The sequence below is a fragment of the Ischnura elegans genome, chromosome 3 (assembly GCF_921293095.1).
Source record: "Ischnura elegans chromosome 3, ioIscEleg1.1, whole genome shotgun sequence".
NCBI lineage: Eukaryota > Metazoa > Arthropoda > Insecta > Odonata > Coenagrionidae > Ischnura > Ischnura elegans.
The window spans coordinates 21,986,210-22,011,660 of NC_060248.1; the positions used below are offsets into that span (position 1 = coordinate 21,986,210).

Genomic DNA, 25,451 nt, shown 5'->3' on the forward strand with positions numbered 1-25,451 from the left:
TGCAATCTGCTTGCTTCGTTGCATTTGTCCGAGTTTCTTTCTCAACGTAATCATTTCTGGGACCACTCAAGATATTCACCCAATGTTTTCCGATCACATCGCCTATATCGTCTTTTGCGAATCAAAGTCTTTATTGATTGAAGTTTCATTTTGAATTTGAGTCTAGTATCGCATATTTTTACTCGTGAATTTCGAGATCTTCCTTAATTCAAGATTGCGCTCGAATTCCCACCAAGTTTTGCAGCTGTAGTGTTGTTTTAATTGCATCTAAAGGGCATACATACGAGTGTAAGATGATATAGTCGCTTATTAATGGCTATTAGAATAACTTTAATGCGTAATTAGCCTAATTAATACTTAAGTTTTGTATTAAAATTGGATATTATTTTACTTTCAATGGGAGGCCTAACTTAATCCCCAATTTAACCTATTGAAAGGTTGGGGCAAAAAGGAGACATTATTTTGATTGGCGTTGTTATGTAACTGTGCGCGTTGAATGTACAGTAGTCTATCCATAGGGACATTGGAATTTCATCGCAGAGAAAGAGAGTCGTATTGCCTAAAATGTAGGTGCTTCGCTTGAGACGACTGAGTCATACACAAATGCCCCCAGGGGCTCTGATTCCCTCATCACCCCTACGCGACTGCGGACCCCATCGTAAACATTCAACGGGTGACTAATATTTCGTATCCTGAGCTTTTTATGGCGCCCTCTATTGCATGGGAACGTGAGGAATCTTCTGGAAAGCGTGCGGCAATGAAAGATGCACGAGAGGAATAGATATAACTTCCCGTTCATGAATTAGCTCTCCCTACTCCTGGAAGAAGTGAAACTGGGGAAGGGGGCCGAAAGAATGCGTGGTTACGGGGTTGCTGTAGAGGAGGAGGGTTGACGCGTTCTGCTCCTCGGAAGGGGGTGACGTTTAGCGCTTCGTGGGGAAGTAAGAGAGAGAGAGAGGGTGGGGGCGCCGAAAGAGAGACCTGATTCTTTGGAAGGCCTTGGTGAGGGAGAAGTGGGGAATGGGGGAGGCTAGAGGAAGGGTACAAGATGCGGTGCGCCTACCACCAGGGTCTCCTCCTTGGGAGATGCTAGGGGAAGTTGACAGAGATGGGAAGAAATAGCAGTCGGGGGTTGATTCAGCGCTATTGGGTGCTCCGAAGGAGTGAAATTTTGGGGGGGAGGGAAAAGGGGGAGGGGAGTTTTGGGATCTCGGAGTCGTAAAAGCGTTTCCAGCCCTTCCGTATTAGGTCGGGACGTCTCTGAGACAAGAGAGAAAGCGAGATAAACAAGAGTGAAGCTATAGAGGGAACTGAAGAATCTAGCTGGTTGTGATGGGCTTCGAATCTCAGTGCTATTTTTTTGCATCTTTTTGAAATTATTATTTAAGTATTACATCTATTAAGGTCAGTTTTCATGGAGTATTTGAGAATTATTCTAGCAGTTTTCTCCCTTCATGAATTTCCCTCCTTAGGACACAATATGGTCCACTTCCTTTCATTCTATCTAAAATTCTACTCTATTCCATCCTCCCCTTCGTTTACCCAACATTATACCTTAAATGTAACTGAAGCTGGCGATATATAGTGGAAGGACATACCGAGTTAATGAAAGTGACACACTTTCCAAAACTTTATTGAGTGACGTTCAACGCGTTTCGACCGTTATTCATTCTAACGTCAGATTGTACGGATACCTTGATGTGAAGAAGGCTGTGCTATATGAAATACCATGGAGGAAATGCCTACCTCATTATCAGATGATTCCATTAAAAGCTGTTCAAATTCCCCACTGGTAAGTTCTCCCATAATTGCCAGTGTTTCGGGCCTCTAGCCTCTAGGAAAAAAAATCAGAATATACTTCACCCCTGATCTCACTAAAAGAAATATAGGCCTTTGAAAGGGGTTGAGTTTTGATCACACATTTACATACACTGAACTACGTGCAATAGTGTTATATTTTTCAGTTTTTCACGAGCGCGTGCACGCGTGCGTGCAAAAAAGGCAAGGTCACTCCATGCTCAAAATTGAAGTGTACGTGGAGGGTGTGATTTTGGAAAATTGGAAATATTTTGAAATGCTTTTCTAGAGTTACATCCAAGATTTCTGCGTAGCAAAGGGTGCGATAAACCGGTCTTAGCGCTAATTTTTTAGAAACATTGATAGATACAGATACAATGGTACAGCCATGGACTTTTGCTTTCTAATGTATTGGGAACAATTTTTATATTCTTTTTAGATTAATGAGAACAACAGTTAAAAACTAACCTGTTGAGTCACGCATTTAGCGACAATATTTACCTGAAAATGTAATGCTTAGCAGGAGGGGTATAAGATAGTGGGAGAAGAACGTAAGAGGGGACGAATAGCTTATAATTGCATGGGAGGTTAAGGGGTGATTCGAAGTACTTGTAGAGAAGGGGGAAAGCTTTTCCTGCTTCATTAAGGCCCGTATCATAAAAGTCCCCTCGAAGCCGGCCTCCACCTCATTGTCGTCAGGAGGAGGAGATGCGATATCATAAAACCGACCTCAACCTCAAAAACGTCGAATTTTGAGGCCAGCCTCGGCTCAAACTTTGAGGTTAGATTATTGTCGGCTCAAAACGTTTGAGGTGACTTCCGCCATTGCGAGAAGATGATGATTATTCGTCCACGATTATTAAACTCTTCCGTTATTTTCTGCCAACATCTTGCCTTGCTTAAAACGGACTCAATTACGTCCTTGTACTTGACCACCAAATTGCACAAAATTTCCTGCTCCTGCCTGGCCATGACTTACAAGGGGAATACACGACCTTCGGGTGGCCGATTGAGCTCAAATTTTCTGATTCGGTAGATCACGGCTATCAATTTAATATGCCGAAGCAAGACGACGCACTTCTCAAAACTTTTCGAGAAAAAAGCAATTAAAAATCGGAAAACACGGGTCTATAGTATAGTATATCCGGTATTTCCTTACCTTTTCTTCAAGGCAGCGGTGACCCAGTGGTAACGGTGGTTGACTGTGGATGTAAGGACGGCGAGTTCAATTCTCACTCACGGTACTTTTTTTATTTTACTAAATTCTTCGTTTGCAAGTGTCGGGATGCTACTCGAACAAACGGAGAACGTGTTCTTTCCTCCGCCGCATCGACTGCCCTGTATTTTTTACGGTATACACGCGTCATTCACGCTTACGGATAATTTTCTCAATTAAACTCCCAATGAAAGCATAATCCGTCGATAAGGGTGGATTTCCCTCCCAATTAATAATTTAAATGTCATTACTCTGACCCCACTCCTACAGAAGACAATTTACACTCGCAATACCCTAATATACCTAGACAGAACAAATAAAGAAAAACATCGCCCTTGGAAAGGCTATTATACAGCCCTTGCTTCATTTCCTACCCCTTTCAGCACTTATTGTTATTTAAAAAATGAATTAAAAATATTTTAATTGAGCTAACGAAGATAAGAAAACAATCTTTAAAAATGCAAACAATAAAATCCTTGAAAAATAAAATAAAAAAGTACCGTGAGCGAGGATCGAACTCGCCATCCTTTTACATCCTCAGTCAACCTCCGTTACCACTGGGCCACCGCTGCCTTGTGTAAGGTAAGGAAATACCTAATATATACCGTAGACCCGTTTTTTACGATTTTTAATTGCTTTTTTCTCGAAAAGTTTTGAGAAGTGCGTCGCCTTGCTTCGGCATATTTAGTTGATAGCCGTGATCTACCGAATCAGAAAATTTGAGCTCAATCGGCCACTCGAAGGTCGTGAATTCCCCTTGTTAGCCATTTCTGTTTCTATTGTTGATATTGGCGGGTATATCCCCGGCCGCATTCGGTATATCGCTACTGCGCATGTCTGCGCAAATACGATTCGAAAAAATGAACATGGAACAATGCTGGAAGACTGTTAACTCTGAAACCAGAAACATCGTCCTCAACAATGCGTCATTTCCGCTGGCTCAATCCCCTCCTCCTATGAGCCGAGCTGGAGGAGACTTTTATGATATGACGCGGTCGAGGGATCTCCTCGTCGAGCTAGGCCGGCTTCAAACGAGGCCATCCTCAACTTCAACTTCGAGGGGACTTTTATGATACGGGCCTAAATCAAAGCGGATAGCCTAAGCGCGTTTGCGAGTATGGTTGTGCGAGTTATGGATAAATAACGGTTTAATTTTTTTGGTTTAAACTCAATGAATTTATTTAGATAAACTTTATTAAATTAAAATTAATAAGTCATTAAATATAATAATGGATGCGCTGTAAAAGTCTCGTTCTACATTATCTGAGTGCGATCTTTGAGAATATTTTCTGTCCAAGAAAATGATTAGAAGAATTTAATGACTTATGCACTGGTTATTTAAAATTAAACCTAATACGTATGTTCCATCGCCTTTTCCCGTATTTTATGGGCGTGAATTACAAATTAACTATTAATTTCATGGGGATTATTTGATTCATAAGTATTAAAGTAGCCCGTTAAAAATCTTTGTCGTCGTGAGTTTTATTTTCTTTTGCTACTGAAAATCCTCATTCCGGCCTTGCTTTAAGGGAATATTTTAAGTTGATCATTGCCAAAATTCACTTGCATTAGCTTTGAAATATTTCATGGCCCATTTAAAGGGACCGTAAGTTTATTCATTTTTCGAAGTGTTGGTAATTTATTTGGGCATATTTATTGCAATATTTCTTTAATACTTGTCTCACGGTGGTTAAACTCCTCTTTTCTGTGAATAATCATCCATTTTCATCACTGAAGCTTTGTTCTCGGAAAAATAAATTTCTTCCGAAAATTGGCCTCTACAGAACTCATGTCAGAAAAAGCCTCTTTTTATGCTCCGAATATTCCCTCTTCTTTCTTTGCCGTATTCATGCCAGAGAATTTTCGAGTGGGAAGTCTTCATAATTGCTCAAACCCCTGAGGGTCAGGTTGCTGAAACCATCTTTTTCTTGAGCGCAAAAGTAGGATAGAGAGAAAAAATAAATGACGGATTGTGCATGGACCAAATGATGTGAATCCAAAGAAAGGAGAGGCATCGTTATAAAAATTTTGAAGCATTGTTAAAAAATATATCCTCCGATAATACTTTCGCATCGTTATACGTGCTCGTTTGCTGGAATAAGTCCGATTATCCGTTTTTGCGAGTCGCTGGCGCGCGAGTGAGGATGAGCTGTTCGAGAACGCTGAATATGCTGAACTGTCTCGCTGTTTTGAAAGACAGTTTTTATGCAAATCAATTTCTTGGCTATCTTTGTGCGTTTGCTAAAGAGCCGGCAGCGAGTGGACAACGTTTAGGGACCGAGTTACCTATAGAAGATTTCATTTTTTAAAAAGCTTGATAATTTTGTCATTGCGAGAATCTTTTTCAGGACTGGTTTCCCCTGAATTATCTTCCAATGATGTAGTCAAAATTCAGCATATCAAAGTGGTATTAAATGTTATTATCGTTGGGCTGAACTATGAAAACAGCTTCACATATTTTAACGTTGTTAAAGTTTGCGCTATCGGTATACTTTCATGCATCTGTCAACATTTACCTACTGATAGGCGTGTAGTAACTTCACTTATATTAGATCAACACACACGAATAAATTGCCAAACCGGACGACTTTGACCATGCTCCCTGTTCCCTTTATGTTGGTTGTTTATGTTATTATTGTGCCCTTCCAACCTTTTAATGAAGCATTGGAGACCGAGTACCATCTAATCCCATGAAGGGGGTTGTAGACTAGGTGGAATTAATAAAAATTGTTTTTTAAAGTCCTAACCTAGTCCAATTTCCATTCTTTACCCCTTGAGGTTCATTAGCCTTTAAAGTGGTTTTCTATCAGAAATGATCTGGATGGAGCGGTTAAATAGCCATATTGCCCTCCTCGGAAAATATAGTTGGTACAATTGTGTGTATAATTAAGCAGAAGTATTACGGTTTGATTTTTCCCTCTTTAACTTATCAACAATTATGCAATTTATACCGGACTTCTGTCTAAAATTAGCGCATTTATTAGTAAATAACATTTATGATTGGAAGAATTTGATTTCATTGCGAAGTTGATGGTCTATCGATGTAAATGCTTCCTTGTTCAAGGATGTAGAGCATGAATTTATGATTTATTATCCTTAATAGCATCAATTTCACATTCCATAGATACATTAATATATCTTACTTCACGATAGAGTGTCTATTAGTTAATCGAATTTGAGCATTCGCGAAAACCTCTTTTCCTAAAAGGGATTTATCTCTACTGTCTAACTGGGCTATGAGCGAGGACTTCAAATTTTTTTTGCCGTAAATCAAGTATAATCCGTATTCCTACCTTACATTAATGGCCAGGTATCGGGAAATTTATTATAAATTGTTGACGCAACAGGCTTTGGGGACGGCAGGATGCTGCCAAATTTAAACTGTGGGGGAGAGAGGTTCAGGTTATTCAATTTCACAAATCGAGTATGGCGCTTTTATTCCGGGGAATAGGAGGAAAGCAGCGAAAATTTCCGAGAGGCATTTCCCTCGCTTTTGCTTTCTCTTCTTTTGTTTCAAAGTTTTGGCCTCTCCTGCCCTTCGCCACCCCACCTTCCTTTGTTTTCATTTTCACTTTTTACGCCCCCCCACCCCACGGGCACTTTTGGCTTCTCTCTTTTTAGCACCACCTCGTCTTTCATGTTATTATTTTCAGTATTTATTTGCAATTTTTTCCTTCCTCCGCCCACGCTACTTACTCCCACGGAGGAAAACATTAAAATGCGTCGTCTCATTATTTCGCGCTCAATGAGTCTTTTTTGTTTCTCTACGGAGTTTAATGTTTTTGAAGCCGACGGGGCATGAGCACGCGTGTCCACCGAATACAAACATCCACGATTGTCGCTGTGAAATCTCACTTTTTCATCGCCTTTGTACCCCCCAACGTTTGGCCTTGGAGCGTTTAACGTTTTCATTCGTCATCATTTGCGTTTATGTGCGCGTGTTACCATGCTGGAAGGGAGATGAATGTTTTTAATCTTGGTTTGCTCCTGAAAAGTGGCTGCTTATTTTATGAGCAATCACTGCGCTGAACTATTATTTTTTTCCATTCCTTGTGTATTTTCTTTACTGCATCTTGATGTTTCGGCCAAGTTAATAACGCATTTATAAAAAAATTATGGTGATGCGAATATGAAAAATGTATTAAATTCTGTGAAAATTCACATTTATTATAAAAAAAAGTAAATAATCATATTTATTTTTATTTACTATCAAATCACTAGGTAAGATATGAAAAAAAGGAGTTAATCAGCATGCATCATCATAGACTAAGTGAAATAAAATTAACTTGATGTAGCAGCGTGAAATAACCAAGAATGTCTGTTGAGTATCGCTAACAATAAGTTAATTTCATCAACCAACATTGTTGTGCTGGTATCTCACTGCTAACCTTGTAACACCTGAGTTAAGAACATTCTCCGTTTTTGGTCGTAATCTTATATTTTAAATCAATTAAATTATAGGTAATCAGGAGCTAATTGTTTTAATTTTGGCACGAATTGTTTTGGAGATACAGTTTGGCACCATATGTATCACTAGGCGTTTAAGGAGTCAAAAAATCGAAATTTAATAAAGGTTTGAAATTTACATCTTAATACCAAAAATGTTACTACCTTTTGCAAATGAATATACGTACAAATTATACATTTACAAATATATTTTGTACAAAATTACGCTAAAATATCAAATATAGCTTTAAAAGAAATCAAACTTTTTGGGAATATGTCATTATAACTATCAATTTTATTTTTATCAATCTCTTTAACTTATATTAACTAATCAATCTCTATAAACACAAATAAATTACAATAAATAACAACCAAGGTATGTTTAGTATTGCATTATCAGCTGGTACCACATGGCACCGCTAGGTATTTACGGGATTACTTTGTGGATCCACAATGTAGGAAATTAAAATTCACTTTGTACGTTGGAAACTATTAATGACCGTCCTTGTATTCAAAATTTATTGCATTAGCAAATCGGTGTGGAATGCGGTAAATTTCATTTACTTAGTTACGGTTAATAGACCTTTACCAGCAACAATATCTATGTTTCCCTCGAGCGACTGGCGTGAATCATGAAAAATTCCACAATTTGCGTAGGAATGGGGTCGATCGCTCAAGACCTAAAATCCCTATGAATGGAATGTAAAGATAAATTAGGACGAAATAAAAATATCGTACTAATTCAGTCATCCTCTCGTAATTTCAAAATTGCCTGTGCTGGTTCACCCTAACGCCTAGCGTGCTACACTGTTGTAGATGAAGAATATAGATATCAGTAAATCTCATTAATGAAAATTAATGTGGACTAGAGTTGCATTTCATTTGCTCACAGCTTCCTCTGAGCGGGCCAGGGACTTTTCGCGCACTATAGTTGCCGAATCCGCCGAAATGTGTCGTCACGCGCGCTGGATCAGCGAAATGGAACGTGGGTTGATGGGGAAACACACGGCATTTCTCGCGCAGTATTGGAGTCGTCTTGGATTACGGGGAGCGTGTCGGGAGGGATACTGTGTGGATGTGGAAGGAGGCGGAGGGTATTTGTGTGTGCCGAAAGCTCTCATTCACCTGAGAAGGATAGGGGGCGCAGATTACGATCCCAAGGGAGAAAGAAGGATAGGGAATCAATCCCACCCTTTATTGTCTTCGTCGGAGGTGCATTGTTGGGGAGAAATCCGATGGAATGACTCAGTGCTTCCGCAAGCACGCACCCCGTACCAGCTTTTCTCCCTCTTACACTTCCCAGTCCCCTTGATCTTGCACATGGGCTTCTCTGTACCACACTGGGACCACGCCCACAATTCTTCAAGCAAAGCTCACTCTTTCGAACTCATCCGTATTCCGCACATTTTACCTGCCTCGGCCGATAAGAACGTTCGTTTTCCGCACAGTGCCCAAATCTGCCTTGACCGCAGCTGTCCGAATTCCGCACATCAGTGGCGTAACTTATTGGGGGGGGGATTTGATGAGGGGGGATGAGGGGGATTTGATGAGGGGGATCCCCCTCCCCAAAGCCTCAGAGAAATGAAAATAATATTCAAAACTAGTTTGGAAATATCCTATCGGGTTCTAGTTTGGGCATATATTAAAATTTAAACGTAACCTTTTAATGAAACCCAAATTTTAAGTGCCAAAATTATGTAAAATGTATTCGCAGGCATGTCGTTTTTCCAAAATTTTCCCAAAAGGGGGGTGGGGGTGGCAGGTCGCCCTTCCCCATCTCCCCTCTCCCCCCCCCCCCCCCCCCAAAGCATATTCCTAGTTACGCCACTGCCGCACATTACCCTTAATCAAATATTCTGACCGCGAGCGTCCTAACTTCGCATATTGCTGCTATGCCTACGGCAAAAGGTCTTCCCTCGGGTCTTTAGTTGGCATATAGTTATGTACCTACGTCTGGTAACTATTAGAAGAAGTCATGATTTGTTGTGAAAAAAAATATTATTTGCTCGCTAGTAGAGGCAAATATTATACATAACTAACGAAAACCAACAACCAACTGCACGCGCTATGGCTCGTTGTTTAAACCTGGCTCATAAGAATCCCATACGGCGGAAGCGTACTCTTGATGAGGCCTTAATGAAGGAAAAGTAACGCGTCTTTCATAATTGGTCGTCTCACTTCCCAAGAATTCTCTTCACAAAACGAACAGCCAGCCACTGCTCATCCGCAGAATTTAGACGTACGGATTAGTGGACCTTTTAACGATCCTTTTTACGCTCATAAAATGTGCAGAATATGGATGCGATCAAATCAAAATAACGCAGTCAATGAACGATAATCACATTTAATCGATGAAGTATGCACGGGCACCGCAGGAGCAGAATTTTGTAAGAGGAGGTCCAAGAATTTCCTGCCTTAAGGTGGTCGAATGTCTGAAGCTGGCTCTGCGTATGGTTACCGTGTTCTCCTTTTCCAATCTCTCCTTCCATCACCCAAGATCTAAACTCCCCTCTCCTAAACCGTCCTTTCATTTTCTCTACGTACTCCCACGCACAGCAGGACCTCTTCCCTATCACGTGACCATCAAACCCCTTTTATCCTCTCTCTGCACCCCCGCTCCGTTCCCTTCCTCTAGTTTCTTTTTGTCTCATCTCCTATCGCTTTTCCCCATTTTCTTATTCTTCCCTTCGCAAAGGGAGAAAATCCCTTTTTTCCTCTTATCTGTGTTCTTATTGTATCTTGCATTCCCCTGCCCCATCGTAGAAATCTTTCCGCTCATTCTGTTCATCCACGTTGTCTGCTTATTCTGTTCCCAATTCCGATTCTTTAATTTTGATTCCGATTTTTTGCATGCAAAAAATTACGCATTTTGTTCACTGGTCATAAAGCAGCTGTTAAGCCCTCCGGGAAAGAATCACTCCCCCCAAGAACGACTAGCCCTCAGATGAACAAGCTACCAACCAATGTGTAATTTTAGGGCATGGCATGCCTTATAGGAGTGTTTTAGCCTTGAAAAGCAACGTTTGTGCTCTTCCTCAAGGCTATAAAGAAAATATTTGTTTTTAAATAGAAAATACCTCACCCATATGCAAACTATGTGTGTCCATACGAAGTTGTTTTTTTTCTCGTGGGTTTGTGGTGCCAAAGTATAAACCGTAATCTGGTTCTATTTAAGGTTTCAAGCAATGAATGAATCGGGATCTATATATCACCTTTTGATGTACGTGATTCTTTTTCTAGGACCATATACAAAGAATTGAGAGCGTCATTAGAGAATCTCAGTAATTTAAATTAAATTCTCTCGAAATGTAAATGATATGACTGACTAAACAAAGATCCAGGTAGGCATGAATTAATTTGGACTATGCTTAAGGTCCCTCCCGACTTGACCGGTTGTGAAATGCTTAGGACTCATTCAGGCGTGAATTATTGTCATTATATTTTTTCAATGAAATGGAAGTCAATAGACGTCATTATATTTAAGTCAATTCAGTCGAAATAATGCAATGTATAAACGGAGATCCAATTTAATTGAGAGAATATTCACGAGCACCGATTGTGAATATCCCTTCTGGAATCGAATCGCTCCCTTCACTATTACGAAGACTTCTTCCAATTGTCGGGCGATGACGTCCAGGTTCTCCCGTCCTGGGGGGTATCTCTCTTTTCCTACCTCAGTCCCTCATCCGTGCTCGCCCTGTCTCTTCCATCGCTGAAGACCCTTATCATTCGTGGGATTCTTTCTCTCCTTTTCTCGCCCATCAGTTTCCGCCCCGGCGATTGTTTTCTGTGACGTGAAAGAAGATAGCACCATTCCCATCTTACAGCCAATGCCATCCCTTCGATCCCGCTAGAGAGAGCGCTATATCTTTCCGTGGATATTTTCTATCACCTCGTCTGGAAATGTATTCCCTCCATTCGATTGGAAACGTGATCCTTGTGACGTGCGAATAAATATCTCTATTAAATTGGAAAGCAAATACGTGCGTCTATATTTAGAATCCCTTTGTGGATTTCGTTCCAATTTTCCGACTCACTTTTGTATCGGTTCAGTCGTGAGCGTATGTTAATTAAATGAGGGAATAAGTTTATATAATCATAGGTTTTTATCTCTAAATAGTTTGCACTCACTTCTAAGCTAGGAATATTTATGAATATGTTTTTAGTTTAGCATGAATTCTAGAAATGTAAAAATATGTAAGTATGCATATTTTCCACTCCTAAAATGTTTACTTTCTACCTCATATATAGAACTTCCTGTGGCCAAACTTCATAAATTATAGCCTAATGCCCTTAAATAACTTGGATAAATTTCAATAGATGGTTGAAAACGATTAAAAGAATTTAGGGCTAATACTAACCATGAACCTTTCCTAGAAAGAATACACAATGAAGGTATCCAACAGAACAAATGCAATGTTACATCAATTTAAAATCTTTAAGCATCTATTGCCACTTCAGCTAAAAAAGAAACCAGTTACTTGAAATGTAAACAACTTTACAATACTTTTATTAGATGTAGAAACAGTATTCCTGTGTCTCGGGTGAATTAAAATTTAGCTTGATTTATTTTCAACTTTAGGTTTCGCTTTTAGTGAATTTTATGACAAACTGTGATACTTTTGGACGTCGTTAAATTTTAAGTATGAAATATAACTGAGAACTTCAGGCTTGCCTTTGTGAAACCTCTCCATATTGGAAATAAAGGAGTAAAACTTTGTCAGGTACACTATTATATTAATATGGGCACGACCCACGAATAAGATGTAACTACGTTAGGAAACCCATATTAATATATTAGTGAACCTGACAAAGTTTTACTCCTTTATTTCCAATTAAGCGCGAAAGTTTGCTTAAATACTACAATTTCATCCCTCGGTGACCCTCAACTCATTTCGGAATCAGTCCATCTTACTTCCAAATGTGTCCTCCGCGCGGTCAAATGGGCGAACCGAAGTTGAACTGCCTCAATTCCGGTTCCAAAGACTGCTACACTCTCACTTGTAGCTCACTCATCTCAGGATGGTTCCTTTCCTTGTCTTTGCCTCTGTCTCTCCCATTCACCCGAATTAACCGTCCTCTTTCTAGCGGCACTCGTGACTTATGCTGTAGACCGCCCTCTGGGCTCCAGCTATCCCACTTTTCCGCTCTCTTCTTTCTTTGTCCACTTTTCACCAATGTTTCCTTTTCCTTCGGCCTCTTTGCCTGAACATTCTCCTTCTGTCTTTCTCCCACTGTCGCTGATATCCGTTTGTCGGGACATTTACTTTCTCCCGTTATCCCTTTACGTCCTCTTGTCCCTGTCGGGGTCTTCACGTCCGACCTCTCCGCCAAGACCGCTCCCTCGGGGACCATTTTTTTTGCGAAGCCCCTGCTACTTTTCTCTCTTGGTGCTAAAATAAACCGAGGAAATTTTGGGACACGAAGGGGAACGCAAACTGTTGAAAAAAACGTGCTTCAGTGAGTGATTTTTCCAGTTTTTGGACGTAAAGTGTCCGAAAAGTAGTTTTCCCAGACTGACTCTCAACCTTGAAAAAGGGCTCTTCAGCGTCTTACTTTTTTATATAAATAGAAGGCGGAAATTGCACGCAAGCTACTCTATTTTATTTTATGCTGAGACTTTAAGAATTAGAAGTGAGTTAATAGAAAAGTAATGCAAATACTTCTTAATCCTAAAACTTTGATATCAACCGTAACAAGCCGCACAAAGGTAATTTGATAATTTCTGATATAAGGGAACTAGACGACGCGATTGCGCTTTAAATAAAGAAATCATTCGGGTAGTCAACCTTGACTTTCTATGGAACATATTCTTGGATGATACCCATAAAATATGAAAATTGGTCTTTTAAACTCATATGTTTACTCTCCATATGGAATTTATTGTATTCCTTTAAGATTTATATGCTCCTGGGGTTACAGCAGCTTTTCTATCCAACGTAATTATCTGCTTGATGGCTGCTATGCAATGTTAATTAATTATTATCTTAGCAAGGTTTGTGTTGTAATGCGTAATTATCATGAAAGGACACACGTAGTAAAACTGTTATTCACTAAGTTTGTGTAAACTACGTAAGGTTTTTGAAAATTCATCTAAAAGCTGTATGCTTCAAGTATGCGTGCTTGCTTTTTGGTGTATTTCTCTCGATACCGTGAGGTTTACCAGCAATGAGACAATTATTTGACAGGAGATATTATAGCTTTGATGATTATTAGTGCCAACTCACGCAGAACTTTCTTGATATCGTCAGAGACACTCTTCGTCTCATACTTCATGTTTAGCTCGTTTCTCTCCTTCCTGCCTTTTCTTTCAACTTCACTCCCTTGCAGTATCTTGCCTCTTTGTCCTTAGAACTCCATTGGGTTTCCTGGAAACGATCTCTTTGTTGCACCCTCCACCCCGACATCGGCGCGTGCACTTCTTAGACTTCGTTACAATTGCGACTCAGCTGCGCTCCAAGGTGCCGCCCACCCCTCCCAGAGAGCGGCCCCCCTCCCCCCACCCCCTCTCCCACCCACCTCATCCATTCCCCACCGCCTCCTTTTATTTCCTTTATGGCCTTTGCAGAGGGGGCGGAAAATTGGATAATTCTTTTGTCTCCCCTCGGCCTCCTCTTCAAAGAGTTTCTTCCTCTCCCCCCCCCCCCCCTTACTCCGCCGCTTGCCTCCTTAGGATTGTTCTCCGCTGTTCCACCCGATTGTATGTGCCTATATCCGCCGTTTTCTCCCTTTCTTTTCCGCTGACCATCGTTTCCTCGTGCCCACATTCATGCTAGTCTCTCCTCGTTATCCCGCTATGTTTTTCCACTTCAACTGGCACGAATATTTTAATGGCGTGAGGAAATTGGTTTTGAACCATTTATTGTTTTTTTTTACTTCCTACCCCTCTCAGTCTGAAAAGAGAATTCCGGATTATGTCGAAAATGAAACCAATAATTGGTCCTTGGCCACTCACGTCCTCTAATCTGAATCTCTTTCCTTTGATTTGCGATTTATTGGGCAGTTTGTTATGCCGGTCAGAAAGCTCAGTGCTGAATTGATGAATTTCCTGAGTCATTTGGCCAATATGGCTGACATTTTGAACTGTGAAGGTGAAAAATTTTCCAGCTGGCTATTTTATAATTTTCGTTTAATGTACGAACTGTACATATGCATATTGTAATTAAAGTCCCTTTGACATGATTTTTGGAAAGTGGGATAAAATACTTTTTTATGGGCATAAGAACCATATGCTATTTGGAGCATCCAAATTTTGTTCTTGGAAAGGTGTTCTAGACCGAATAAACATTGGATTGTATCCACAGTCCCAGTAGGCTTACTGACACGTGACTAGGCCTACTACTTGTTTGTTTTTACTGAAAGATTGATTTTATTTTTTTTTGTTTTTTTAAATAACTTTTTCTTGGGATTATTTTAAATGTTTTATTTTATTTTTGTTGGGCCATCCAAGCAGGGATTTCGCATTATTTCCATAGAGGTTTACCTCAGCGTTAATATCGAGTCATCTTGCAAGATGCTCACCCGTTATTGGATTCGTCGGAACTTCATTCTCCTGCGTGCTGGGAATCGGATGAAGCAGGTGGACAGAATTACAGCACACGGCCCTCCATCGCAAGTTTGGATCTCTCTCGCTTGCAGTTTTTCCCAAGTGCTTGGCGCTGTATAGAGCGTCTTCTTATGGGCTTCGAGGAAAGAAAAGTGCTCGTGGAAGCCCTTCATACTCCATCAAGTGTTGAATCTTTCGCCTTTTACATGGCGCAACCGGATGTGACTGACCCAATTTTAGGATTGTTTTGAGGTAATATTGGATATTATTCTACGATGAGTTTCATGAAATTTGAGTGATTTATTTATTACATATCCAATAATATTTTCCTTTCATGTTGCAAAGTGTCGTGAATTTCTATCATTGTGTATCTTACTGAAGGAATAGAATATATAAACGCTCGATTAAATCCTCAAGTAAGTAAGTTTAAAAGAAAAATAGATCGAATAGGGGAACATGGAAATTAGATCAAGCGGGGAAAATCGTGGTGTGAGTCAGACGATGTCTTCGAGGTATGTCCGGTGACTCTGGTGGTGGCGGTCGAGTTAGGTACTGAATCTATAGCTATTGAATAGCTTTGAAATCATTATTATTACCATAGTTTTCTACCAAATTAGGTATGTTTTCATGGCGTTTTTATGAAGCATTCTAGCACTTTCTCCACCTATTGCTGTACCCTACTTCCTCAAATATGCTTCATAAATATTCAAATTACTCTACCTGCTCAGGTTTTTCCCACCTTTCCTCACCACTCTTTTGCTCGCGATGGTTAACAAAACACCTTAACTTCGGTCTGCTTGCGATAAATCCTCATACCATACTCGTCGCAACGCCTGTTTAAAAAAATTGGTAAAGTTGCCTTTGTTTATAATTTGGTTTTGATGTAGGATAACCCATACAACATGGTAACCCATAGAACAACCCACTGTTGGTAAGGGTCTGAAGGTTCTCCGCATTCTTGGCTATCTCGAAGAGGTCTGCTATAAGTGAGTGTTTGCCCCCGGAGGCGTTGGCTTGGGCAAATACGTTAAGCGCACGTAGGAAAGTCCTTGCTCTAACCGCCTCCCTCCCCAAGTGGTCATCTTAATCCCGAGATCTTCACAGCTTCCCCTAGGAGGCGAGGTGAGAGGAAACCTATTGTTTGGCGTGGAGTGCAGCACTTGGCTACGGCGTCCACCGGTCAGCCCCCATCACATCTTCAATTCTTTGTCGCTTTGCCCCTCCCCCCTCTGGACCACCGGATTCTCTTACCCTCCTCTTCTTCTTCTCCACTCTCACGAGAAATAAAATCTCCGGAATGTGCGGGTTACCCCCTCCATTTCAGTACCCCTCCTTCATTCTTCCCCCCTTCCCCGCTCTCTACCACATTTCACGAGCGTATTCTTTTGCCCTTCCTCCTCCGTGTACAGATTTCTTTCCCATACACATTTCCGGTTTTGTCAGCTTTAGCAGTTACGTGCGGAGAAGCGTCGGTTTCCCCTTGGTGGTGATGGACGGACAGGATTTCGAAGAAGATAAGACCCGCAGTGAAGTTGAAGACTTCTCCCGATGTCTTTCAAACATATGCTATTTGAATGAAATAAGCACCATCATCTCACGTTGAAATATTTTTATTGCGGGTTTGTCTTCAATTTCACTTAACTGTTTTTCTTCGTAATGAGTTGAGTCAGAATTCTCTCTTTCATATTTCTTACCCTAAATATTAAACTATGCTCCAAATGTGGGACTTTGCATGTGACTCATTTGTGCACTTTATTTATTCGTTGTAAACCGAAATTAATTCTGGGAATACTTTATTTATAATAAGTTTACAGAACATATATTTGATATGAGGCCTAAGTTTGTACTTATCTAATGTCCTTACGGGGAATTAGATCATTTTTCCGTTAAAAGTCAGGCAATCGGTGGAGATCTTACACGCCGGTTGGATAAAGTGGGTTGAGATACCGAGGGGACCTCTTATGGAACAAATATGGCGGATTCTGTTTAAATAAGATGCTTGGATCAACATCGATAAATTTTCATTTATTAATTAAGAATGCGAGAAGATTTAGGCAATCATTTGTTGATACTTTCATTAAATTTGCTGAGTGAATCAACCCGTGGTAGTGATATGCCACTGTTATTCTTCTTACGCTCCTTTAACACGTCATCAAGCTTTTCTTTGTGTGTTCCTTAGTTTAACTGATGCACCCCTTCGGTCAAGACCTACTTCCTGAACTTTTCCGAAAATATCACCTCTTTGCCTCCATTCTCTTTATCATCCATTCAGGTTCTCCACCATCCTTTCTTATCCGTTCTCTTCTGAAAAACCCAACCGTACAAATACTCAAAGGTTACATGAGTTTGACCTTCCGAGGAACGCACTCATGTAGCAGAGAATATCGTATGCTGCGAAAGTCACCCAAGATTGTCAAGGTAGTGGCACTGTGAAAGTGGAAGAAATTTAAAGGTTTCTCAGGTCGTGCGCGGAAGAAGTTGGGTTTTCGGATGTTTTTTCCCCTTCGAAACACGAAACCATATCTAAAAACGACAAAAAGACAAACGATAAAAACGACAGAAGAGATAGTTAAGTTATTCCATATGGATTCATTGACATTTTACAGGTGCTATCAAATAAATTGAAAGCATTTACCATGCAATGACTTAGATATTGAGCCATCATCTTCATTGCGCTCGTGGGCGCGTTGGACCAATATTTGAGAGAAATTAATGACTGCGAAAGAAACGTATTCACAATGGCTGATTTAGTTCAGCATCTCACGCATAAATCTGTTGATAAACTAAGAATGAATACTGTTAAGACTAAGTTAAGACTAATGTGGGATGCGTAAGAATGTTAAGAGAAAATATTCAAGCCACATTTTAAATCGTTCATTTCATTTGAAAGTTTAAGGTTAATTTATTTATTTTATTTTAATAAAGTGGTACACATACAGCAAGACTGCCAATTTATAGTGCACTTATAGCAACTAATATATGTGTCCCTTTGACTGGCTTATTTATGATCAATACGGAAAAAAACCTTCAGCCTTCTCCAGTGGCAGGCATTTTCATCATGGCCCATTCCATATCATCTAATATTGAAGCTCCTCTGTGTAGGGAGCTCTTTCACCTTTCAGCATCATTCCGTTTACTTTTGGGATGACATTCTTTGCAACAGGCTTCACGAAGTCTTGGGTTCTCCTAAAAAAATAATATAAAATCGTGCATGCCTCCATCACTCGCGATGTTCATCTAAATGTCACCAAAATGTGAGCACGACGAACGAGTGGACCATTCATCTCAATCGAGTCCTCACAAAGGCATCTCAAATAATATTGAGAATGCAATATAGTGGACGGGATACGGAGTAAGGAGGAAATCAAAGCAAGTGTTTCCCCAGACTCATGAACTTGCCATGTGAATGACATGTAAGACATGAGAAAGGGACATTTCTATGGAGAAGATTTCAACAATAGAGCATAATAAGAATTTGTTAGCTCAACCGATCTATTTCAGCCCGTGTCTTATTTTTGCACCGTTGGAAACGCTGTTCATCTAAAAAGTGAGTTTACCTGAACTTTTTGCTGAAAAAAATGAGCAGCCATCTACGAGAAACAATAATTACCATATTCTTCAATTTAATTTTCATGTTTCTTCGTAATTGTTGTTTATATTGATGCAAGGTACCTTTAGTTAAAATTGAGAAACTGTAATGTGATGGCTGTCTTTGTTTGGTCTGCTTTTAATATTATCGCGTATCTTAATATTTACGATATTTTTTATTTCCCCGTTTTTCTTTCAACTATATTTTGAAAGTGCTGTATTCATGGCAGTGCTTCATAAAATTATGGAAACTTCTTCATGGCTGAAACTTTTACTCTTCAGTTATCATCTTTGGTTATTACCAACAAAAGGCAAAACCCTAGAAAATAATCTACTTCTTCGATAATTGGTAATAATTTTTGATGAAGGTTGTCGTTTGTGAACGTTGAATATTTTGGCGTCCAGTTCTCCTTACGTTGTAACCCAAGGCGTTTTTCATTCTCATCTCAAGCTGTGCTAGATCTTTTGAAAAAAGGGTTCTCTTTCAAGTGCGTTGCTTGCACCATCATTTGGCAACGACGCTACGTTTTCTGAAGCCAGTATTGGATATTACAGGCACTAAGGAAGTAATTTAATGAGGAAAAACATCTTCGGAATAGCGTTTGGCGAAGATTCTCTTTTTTTATCCTCAGCACTGAGATTTTTCACCGCTGAGCCACCATACTATCATCCTGTGGCCAAACAGCTCGTCCCCAAACGTTCGCAATGCTCGGAGTGATGAACAGCGGGTTTAACATCTCCCGGTCGAGTGGTTCACGTTGTGTTCGCTCGTCCGGAAAGAGCGTGGGTTCTTCTCGGGAGGAGAAGCCAAAAGGGTTGAATGGAGGGAGAAAGGAGGAAGAGAAATGGCAGCTGTGGTGCTGGGAGGAGAGGAAAGAAAGTGCTCTCCGGTCAAATCCTTAACCTTTCTCCGTATAAATTTTCCATTTTGCCTCCCCTCGGTCTTCCCTCCCGCAAGTACGTGCAAACCCTTTCTTCTCTCTCTTGTGCCTTGTTTCCACTAAGTTCATCTTACGCTTATTATCCCCTACACTTTTTAAACTTTGTTTTGGTAACGTTAAAGTTGGCTCTTTCACGAATTTTACATTATTTTCGGTTGTGGTATTGTTTAAAAATAAAGAAACCCGTATTTGGTAGTTATTTTTAATCCATCGAATACTTTTAGAGCTTATCAATGCAAAAATCGGCGTTGCAGGTAGGTTGATTACGGCTCGAGCTAATGCAGAGCAGATGAATAATGCTAAACTACTCCTCCACCTCGCGTATCGGCTTTGCTTGGTTCGTTGTTGTATACCTACTCTTATGTGAGTGATTTTTTCCCTCAATGTGCGGTTATCCTTTAAGTAGCGAATGGAGTACAACCCTAATGACGCAACCAGCTCATGAAAAGTCGGCGGCATCTGTTAACTTTTTTTTATTTCCACATAAGGCGAAAACAGTTGTACGAGCACGAACGCCCATTCCCTGATGAGGTGACCTGCACGAGAGTCGAACCCGCGACATTCGCGGACTTTACTCTGCCGCCACCGAGGCAAGCAAAGGTCGAGTCTTTTATTTTGCTTTCTACTTAATTGCGAATGTCTGAATGGGGAATATTGTCTTACGTCGCTACTTTTGTTTGCCTTCCAGTCACCGCATATTTTTTATTGAATTGCGATTTCGGAACTTAATGCCACAAAGTTAGTTTCGTCATAGATTGTCTAGGATTCCGCAATTTTTCAATAGTCTGAATACTAGCGAGGTACAAGGCAACGATTGCGCGAGGGATAAGATTTATAAATTCGCAGGATCGCATGCAAAAACCGTTTTCACTCTTTACTCACGCACTGCATGTTGCTGAATCTTTTCTTACTCCCCTTACTACCGGTGAATAATGATTTTTATTCCTCCCCACCCCAATCGTCCACTAAAGCATGAATTTTAACGAGCCTATTCCTACCGCCGTCTCTTCAAATGCCCCGTCGCTTCTCCCCTCTCTCCTCCCTCGTGATATCTTCCCTCGCCACCCATCCACTCTCATTTTTATTGTCATCCAAATCCTATCGTCTCCTTCTCAGGCAGGTAAGTTCGGTGCATGCGCGCCCTCGAGACCCGGGCATATTTGCGTTTATTCCCGGGCTGTATTCTCCACACCCCAACCACATTACCCTACCGTCTCCACTCCATTCCCCCATTCACTCTCCATTTTCTACGCCCACCTTAAACCCCGGCGGCAATAAAATGCGTGCCACGGGGTTTTGCCTCCCAACTGTCCCGTCGTCCCATTTCATCCCTGGAGTGAATGATCCCCGATGAGGTTTCCTTCACATGTTTATGCGTCTCTCATTTTTCTCCCCCCCCCCCGCCCTTCCCGAACCACTCGACCGCTCCCCAAGGCTACTTTCCCCCTTTGCCCCTCCTCCTCCTTCCAGAAATACGTCTTCTTCCTTCTCGCCTCTTCATCTCCTCCGTGGGATTTGGGGATTTCTTTTTTTTTTTTTTTTTAGTTTTCGTCTCTCACGTCATTCCGTTTTGTCATGGCCTTTTCGTTTTTTCATCCTCTCCGAAGAATGCACCTTTTCCTACTCTCCTCTTCGTTCTTTTTTATTGGGTGTCGTTTTCGTCTCCTTATTTCCTTAGATTCCGCCGATCATTCTTCCCTTCGCACTCCCTTTTCCTTTTTTCTTTTATCTGCTGCTCTTCTTTCGCACTTCATCGTTACCCCCAAAGCCTTTTGGTGACAGCCTCTCAAATATGAGGCATCATTCACGTCCTTCGTTCTTTTTTAGGTGCAAATATTGCATTTGTGCCCTCTGATTTTGATGTGGTGCTAAATTTTCTTATCTGCTAACAGAAGATATGCTGTGGGATGGTAACAGTTTCCATCATATTCTTCGTATCACCTACCTGTTACCTTCAGTGATTAAAATCAATATATTTCATATACTTATGCTGTACCTTAAAACTGTATATTTCCAGAATTGAAGTGTAAACATTACAATTTTGTATCACCATTTTAAATTGATTGAATGCGCGGTAAACATCTCATTGACAATTATTACCTCTATTTGGTAAAACAATTTTCTAAATGGCTAAAAGTACTGGGCCTATTTCCTTGAAGTTACCGGCGATTCATACAAACATATTTATCTTTCAACTCCATTTTTTTTCAATTTTAGTCATCTATTTACGTGGAAAACTTTGATGCTGACGCCCATCAAATTTAAAACTTTTTGTTGAACGAGAAAAAGGACTCCAGCGGGATATTACTCAGCTGAAAATTGTAACTGAATTGAAAGCATTCATTCAATGAGAATGTGAACTTTACTCATTTAAGCTTGAAAATATAAAAAAGGTAATTCTAGCCAAACAATGTAAAATAAACTAAATTGAATAAAATAAACTAGTCTGCGTTGCTAAATATTCTTTTTCGAGTTCCTCCGAGATTTTCACGTGGTTGAAGTTTGCATGAGTAATGTTTTTACATTTTTTCAGCAATTTTGGCTCAGGAGTTAATAGGTGAAAAGTAGCTTCATTTAATTTGTCCTCATTATTCTAATCTATTTTTATCTCTCAGAAAGCGTCCTTTCGTTTTACACTAGTTTTGATTTATTTTTTCCGTTCCGCGGTTAGCATTTGTTTTTATTTCCCTGAGGATGTGGCTTCTCTTGTCACACGGTCGCCTGAGTAACGGAGGAAAAGAATAACGGAGCGTTGCGGCGTGGGCGTCCATTTGCGGTGTTTGCGTTTATCATATTCCCTCGTTCTCTTTTCACACTTCTACGTGTCCCACACCTGTTGGTCTCATCTCACGAACAAGTTTTCTGTATTCTAACTAGTGATGCTCCACTCAGCTCTTCAAATGTTAATGAGTCTCGATTTCCTGTGTAGTTCGGACCTCATAGGATATAGTATAGATTCCGAATTTCCTTTGAATCCTGCAATTTTTATTTGAAGGAAACACATGAAATTTTCCACGATTTGTCATAAAAACCTGCTTGTTTGTATTATAATTATTTCCACATAATCGTTGAAAATTACATGTGCTCCTTTCAATATGGAAACATTCCACTCCATCACGCTTAGTTCTTCTGATGTTCTTTGATTCTTATGACTATAAGATGATTTTAAACGGCCTTATCAGCTATCATCGGCATTTTTTCAGAACACACTGAGAGAAAAGTGTCTGTGAACGGTCCTATTTCGAAGCTGTTCCGAATTCTTGAAACTCAACCTTTTCTTTTGCAGATTCAGCTTTTTAAAATGAATAGGGTTGATAGAGTATCCGGCGAGAATCATTAAAGTAAATATCCTCACAGTGTTAATGCTAACCGACCTGGTTTCAACACAAAAGGGTGTAATTCATTCTTATTCCGTGGATGATATGATCCAGAAAACTAGGTATAAATGATTTTCGTGAAAATTACTCTTCATCCGACCACACGACCACATAAATGGCCTTTCTTTATTGTACTTCCTCATAATTGAATTTGATAATTGCATTTTTATTCTGGCCTTTATGGCGGTGCTCTTTTATGAAAAAAGAATTGAAATAGGCCAAAAATATGTGTAGTAGTCACTAAACATCTGACATAATGTATGCCATCTTGTATAAAATTATGATGGAAATAGAACTTATCTCTTTCGTACCCGGAATACTTCGTGAGTTTTAATGAGTGCCTTAATTGAAAGTAAATTCATGGTATTTATAAAACTGCTACGTGCACAAAAACTTATTCTTGTAATAAATCAGTAATATCATTGTTGTGTTAAATATTAAACTTCTTTTCTGGTTGCTCCTTCTGAAAATGCCAATATGGAGGCTTCGAATGCAAGCAAAACGATAAAAAATCCCTTGTCTTCAAGCTATAAAACTGATTCAATGAAGAGTTTTTTTACGTGTGCGAAATTAGATGGGTAAATCAATTTTTTGTAAACTTTCCTTATCTTTCGCAAACAATTTCTCATAGACCACACAAAAGTATTTCGTTTATGCACTGATACATCAAATTTGTCTTTTAATAATTTTGTATTGACTAACCTCTTATTGAAGACTCAATTTCATTTCATAGTTCAGAATTTGTATACTTGTTCTCATCAAGTTTTTAAAATAATAATACGCTTGCGGAATCTAATAATTTTTTTTCTTTTTCTTCCATGAAGGAACCTTGTATAGCATGGTGACGTCCACGGACTGAACTGGTGAGTACCTTTTTAGGAAAGTCATTGAATGATCAGAATATCTGTTTGCTACGTTAAAACCTAAGGACTTTCGAATTTCTTTGAACTGCGCAATCCTAATCATAACTATGATCTAATCTATCGTTGTGACCGTCGTAAACATGGGAAACTGCAGATACGACAAGGGGGTTTTAAGAAATGGGAAAGCTTTTCAACTTAGGGATCACGTCTCTACAATTTAAGATCAGGATCTGACACAAGACTATAAAATGCTTATAAACGATATATTGCATTCCTGTGATTGTATTATATCCAATTTTAAAACAGTATGGAAATTTGTGATGATGAGCCGTTTATCAATATTTCGTAAATGGGTTCTTACGTGGTTAATTTAGTATATTTTCTGTTCCGCCAGGAGAGGTGGGTTGAAGGGGAAACGTTTTTCTTTTTCATCATTTAAATTACGCTATGCATGGTTATGGATACGATTCGTGATTTATGATTAGAAACTGGCTTCGTTTAGTGCTTTTCCCTCTTTTTTTATTAGCGGGTAATGCTATCTCCCCTTAAACTCTAGTTTTTCCATGCCATTCGAGGTTTCCAATCTCATGGATGAAGTCATTTCATGATGAATTCATATGGTCTGAGATCGCATATCATTAGCTATCACATTGCCTGGAATGGCATTTTTATTCTTCCGTGGGAGCTATTGCCTCGTAAATGGCACGAAAGCGAGGGGAGGAGGAAGTCTCGAGAGGAGACTGTCGATCGATTGAAAAACTTGCGTAGGGTAATGAATTTCTCATGCATATTCATCGCTTGGCTTCTCACGCGAATAGAGCAGAAGCGATCGGGCATGCGACCTGGAGCATGGAGCTCATAGGCCCTGAGGTTATCGGAAATGACATCGGAATCCGTTTTGGGATGGAGCTCAGATGCAGCCCAGTCAATTGGCTGAGTAAATGGAGGCTTGATATCCCGCGGCTGGCAAAATTTTAGTTCCCAATTTTCTTGGTCGTTGTTAAAATTAACTCCGGTAAAATCCCCTTTGGTTAATTACATTCTTATGGAATCATATTCTAGTTTTCGGATGAAAATTGATTCTTATACTGATTTTCTCTTCAGATCGATCCATTTCTTGAATATGAAATCCTTAATCACGATTCTAATGTCAATTTACCGTGGAGGTTCATTTTCATCAGATTCGTTCGCGAAAGAGAATTTATGTTTTAAGAATCTTACTAATACGTCTAATCTAAATACATGTTGAATGGACTATTTAAATTAAAGATTAAGAAATTGATAGATTTTTGATAAATATGTAGCTCAATGCAAGAATTATGTGATAGAAATTTGAGCTATAAATCTTCCATTTAAGTTTCCAGGTGAGATGGTTTCTACCCGGTTATTCATCTACTTATTTATCAATCTCTCACTCAATGGGGAACGAATTAATTAATTGCTGAATTACTTTTTGGATCTCTTTCCTGCTTTACAAAAAAACTATGGAGCCAGTGATAAATTATGAACTTCAATATAATGTCTGCTTCATCTCCATAGTAGTTCCGAATTGAGGATTGTTACTCCTTTTTGATTGAAAGCAATCACTTCAGAAATATATTCCCATCGGAGAAACGGAATGAACCTCTCCAGAATTCGTTCTCTGTCTGCTATTTTTAGAGGAAGTAACAATTAGAC

The 25,451-nt window shown here is 39.7% G+C and overlaps 1 protein-coding gene across 3 annotated transcripts in view; it reads left to right on the forward strand.

Annotated features, from left to right (window-relative positions):
* The window catches only part of LOC124155554 (protein tincar), an 803,451-nt gene that overhangs the window by 175,819 nt on the left and 602,181 nt on the right, over positions 1–25,451 (forward strand). For all 3 annotated transcript variants that reach the window (XR_006864202.1, XM_046529476.1, XM_046529477.1), the window contains exon 3: positions 23,736–23,774. The gene's annotated coding sequence lies outside the window, so the exon portion shown is untranslated. The remainder of the gene's footprint in view (positions 1–23,735; positions 23,775–25,451) is intronic.